This window comes from Oryx dammah, unplaced genomic scaffold, assembly GCF_014754425.2.
Source record: "Oryx dammah isolate SB20612 unplaced genomic scaffold, SCBI_Odam_1.1 HiC_scaffold_10, whole genome shotgun sequence".
Taxonomy (NCBI): domain Eukaryota; kingdom Metazoa; phylum Chordata; class Mammalia; order Artiodactyla; family Bovidae; genus Oryx; species Oryx dammah.
Genome location: NW_024070194.1, coordinates 10,964,827 through 10,969,247, shown reverse-complemented (window position 1 = coordinate 10,969,247; position 4,421 = coordinate 10,964,827). Strand labels below are relative to the sequence as shown.

Here is a 4,421-nt window from a genome sequence, read left to right as displayed (position 1 = left end):
TGGCTAAGAGGGCAGGGAAACTTACCCTTGACACGTTTCTGTCACTCAAACTCCCAGAACAGGCTTTCTCCTCCTCGGTGGGGTGATGAGTGGCCAAGCAGCAGAGCAGTGTGGTGAAAGAACACCACTGAATCTGACCTGGAAACCTGCGTCAAATCCTGGCCATCAGCCACCAGCTATGTGACTCTGGGAAACTTGTTTCATCTCTGAGCTGCTGATTCGTTGCCTATAAAATGAGGATAAGCAGGCTTGCGTACGTGCTAAGTCACTTCTGTCATGTCTGACTCTTTGGGACCCTGTGGACTGTAGCCGGCCAGGCTCCTCTGTCCATGGGATTCTCCAGGCAAGACTACTGGAGTGGGTTGCCATGCCCTCCTCCAGAGGATCTTCCTGACCCAGGGATCGAACCTGCATCTCTTATGTCTCCTTGCACTGGCAGACGGGTTCTTTACCACATGCGCCACCTGGGAAGCGAGGATAAGCATACCTACCTTTATTACTTGGAAATTTCTTTCCCCCCTTCTCTCTCTCTCTCTCTTTTTTTTAAGGAAAGATCCTTTTACTGGGGTGGACATAGAGCATGCACTAGTCCATCATAAAATGACTTAAGAGAAAGATCCAGAAGGGCTGACTTCTCCCCCTTACTCAGTCTTAGAGCAATGTCTGGGCACAGAATAGGTCCCAGTGGAACTTGAGACAAGGCAAAGTCTTTAAGGCCTGGACTGGTAGGAGAGGCTGGGAGAAGGGCCCCCCCACCTTTGCCAGCCAGCCGCAGCAGGGTTCCGGCTCTAGACCCTCATAGACATGCTCCAGTTTTCCAGAGAACTGGAGGGCAAGAGGAGGAAGGAGAACTGGATGCGGGTGGGGGTGGGGAGGCGAGTAACTTTTTTTTTTTAAGCATCTACTGGGTCTGATGTCCCCTGTAACCATCACTTGGTACATTTTACCAGCATAAATAAAAACTCAAGGAAAATAAATACATTGGCTCCTATGAGGTTGGAGGCGGTGTGGAAGCGGTGTGGTGGGCCTCTGGAGGGTTGGGGGTGGTGTTGGGGGTGGGGGCGGGAGGCGCTACCCCAAGGCAGGTGGGCGAGGAGCAGACAAGACAGGAAGCGCCTGTCAGGGAGCGTGAGTCTTAAGTGTCCTCGTGCACGTCGGGGCTGTAGTCCGTGCGGCCTTGCGGGGTGCGGGGTGCCGAGCTCTCATCTTCCGGGTCCTTGCTCCAGGTCTCTCTTCTTGGCGGCATTCTTTCTGTCCCATTGCTGATGTAGGAAGCCCAAAAGAATGTTTTTTCTGTCACGATGATCTGTTCAGACGGGTACTCCCGAGTGGGCAGGGAGACCGAGGGATGTCGGTTCGAGGCTTTGCACCCAGAGTCGGAAAGAAATCTACTAAAATCGCTTTTGTTATAAACAGGCAGTGCTTTCAGAAAATCTGCCATCTTGTTTCCTCAGCCGCCGCACCACAGCCTCCTTCTTGCCCCAGGTAACTCCCCCACCCCCGACTTTTACAATATTCTTGGCATTATCAGTTTAGCACCCAAGGTTCTGACCAATGGATGGTACTTGGGTGTCCACAAAAACCACGTGGGAAGCTTTTATAGAATGAAGACCTGACCAGTCGAGCTGGAATCCTGGCAAGGGCATGATTAACTCGGGAATGAGTGTTTGAGGAGAGCTCTGAAGGTCCTCCTGATGACACTGCTCACACCCATTCATGAGCGACTCTAAAGGACTGTGACGCGTAAAAAGTGGGTGATTTTACAGAGGCATCAGTTTAAATTGTGCACGTTGATACATTCAAGTTAGCAGGGAGTCAGCCTGGCATGGACCTGTCTGTCTTCTAAGATTCACAGGGGTCCAAACACTTTATCTGATTCTCTTATTTAAGCTTGGATTTGTACTGCTAGCCTGTACTACTTCCATGAGCTCCAGACTCATGCATCCACCTACCTGCCTGCTCTCTGCACCTGAAAGTGAACGGACTTCTCCAGTGAATTTGTTCCAACAGCTCCTGATCTCCCCCATGCCTGTTCCACTCTCAATCTCAATAGTAACTCAATTCTTATGCTTTTGCAGGCTGAACCTTCTAGTCCTTACTACATGTCCTTCTCCTTCTACTCCACCTCCCCAAGGCTCAGCGGTATAGAATCCGCCTGCAGTGCAGGAGACACAGGAGATGCAGGTTTGATCCCTGGGTCAGGAAGATCCCCTGGAGGAGGAAATGACAACCCACTCCTATATTCTTGCCTGAAAAATCCCATGGACAGAGGAGCCTGGCAGGCTACAGTCCACGAGATTGCAGAGTCAGACATGACTGAATGACTGAATACCTGTGTGTGCGCGCGCGCGCACACACACACACACACACACACACACACACACTCAGGGTATGGTATCTTTACCATCTTCATGGCTGCCCATCCTAAGCCACCATTACCTCTCTCCTCAATAATCGCTCTAGCACCTAAATGATCTTGCTTCTTTCAGCCTTGACTTGCTCTAGTCAAATGTCACCTTAACAAGAGTCCTTTCTGCCTCAAATGCAAGCCCCTCACTCCATCTCAATTCCTATTTGTTTGTTTTTCTTTTTAGCATTTATACTAGCTCTGATAATTTGTTATTGTCTGTTCTTTCCTAAAATGTAAGTCCCAAGAAGATATAAGTGTTTGTCTGTTTTATCAAACATGCTGGGTTCCCAGTGTTGAAAACAACACCAAGTGCATGACAGGCACTCTGTACATGTTTGTCAAATGAATGAATGAATTGCCCACAACAACTACATATTACTGCCTTCATTTTACTAACCAGGAAACAGAGGTTCAGAAGGTGTTACATTCCCCAAGGCCACACTATAAACAGAGTATGAATAGATTTTTGAACCCAGGACTGATGAGTTTAGAAATCATTCTTCTGCATGTAGAGGAGGGGCCACTGTTGCAATCTACTATAATTTCCTTCTAAGTGTAGCTCCTGGCATTTCAGATTGAGATTACTATTCTCATAGATGAATGTGGAAGCTTAACTCAAAGACAAGGTAGCTTTCTTACGCCAGCATCTCAAAGCTCTCTGCTCTGAGCCAAGATAACCCTGTAAGGCAACCATGGTCAGTACTGACGTGATAAGGAAATCTACCCTACATGGCTCTTTTGCGCAGTGTTTCCCACTGGAGAGGAATCATAAAGCGAAAAATACTCAAACCATGGGAAGCCCATTTGTAAAAAGATTTTATTTTTTTAAGACATGTAGTATCAGTAGTTGCAGTGCCCAGGCTTCACTGCCTCGCGGCAAGTGGGATCTTAGTTCCCTGACTAGGGATCGAACCCTGTGATCCTGAATTGGAAGGCAGATTCTTAACCACTGGATCACCAGGGAAATCCCAGCACAAAGATATCTATCACTTAAGTACTCACTTATTTAGGAGAATCCTTGAGAATTCTAAGTCTGAGCTCCAGGGCCCATTTGAGAAGTCTGGGAGCCGGGAAGGAGTGAGCAAAAGATTCCATGAAGGAGCCATTTGGGAGGTAGGAGGAAAAGAAAGGGCATGTGATGTCCTGGGAGTCAAAACAGAGCAGTGCATCAAGGAGGGTTCCTGGAAACAAGATCAGAAAATGGTTTAATATGGAGAGAATAATGAAAGAATGACAAAGAGAAAATAATGAGTCTCCACTCAAGGATATAAAATAGGACTTTAATCAATATAATAATAAGTACATAATAGGGCTTCCTATCCTGAATAGGAAGTATTGGTATAGAAAGGATGTACATTCTTCTTAGATTAGTCTTTATTTTAAAAAAATTAAAAAAAAATTTTGGCCACATCACATGGCATGCAGGATCTTAGTCTACCATCAGGGGTTGGATCGCACCCCCTGCAGTGGAAGCTCAGAGTGTTAACAACTGGACCCACCAGGGAAGTCCTCTTAGATTAGTCATTAATTCAAGGTAATCCCAATAAAAACATCTCCCTCAAATTGATGGGAATTTAACAGTTATTATGAATCTTGACCATTAGGTGTGAAAGAATAGAGCCTTTCCTGAAAAGGAAGCACGAGTGGGACTCACCCATTCATAAAACATGTTGCCAGTAAAAGAGATGGGGTGATGAATTGAAGAGGCCCCAGAATGAAAATACAGACTCAAGGGTCCCTGGCTATTGTCATATAATGAAGTGAGTATTTCACATTTGGGGAAGAAATGATGAATTATTTATTAAATCCTATCTAAATTGGCTCGCCCTTGGGATACAAATTTAAGTTAAAAACTATCCTCAGGTCTTACTCCAAAATAAACTGCAGAGATAAATCAACGATGAAAGGGCGGGGCCGGGGCGGGGGGGGAAGCAATCCTTAAATCCATACAGCATAAAAAAATTCAAGAGAACATTTTAGTGATCTTTTAGAAAAACTAAAGGAAAAGATA

The 4,421-nt window shown here is 46.1% G+C and overlaps 1 pseudogene; it reads right to left on the bottom strand.

Annotated features, from left to right (window-relative positions):
* Positions 1 to 1,135: 1,135 nt before the first annotated feature.
* LOC120869222 lies at positions 1,136 to 1,441 on the bottom strand (annotated as a pseudogene).
* Between the last annotated feature and the right edge of the window lie 2,980 nt (positions 1,442 to 4,421).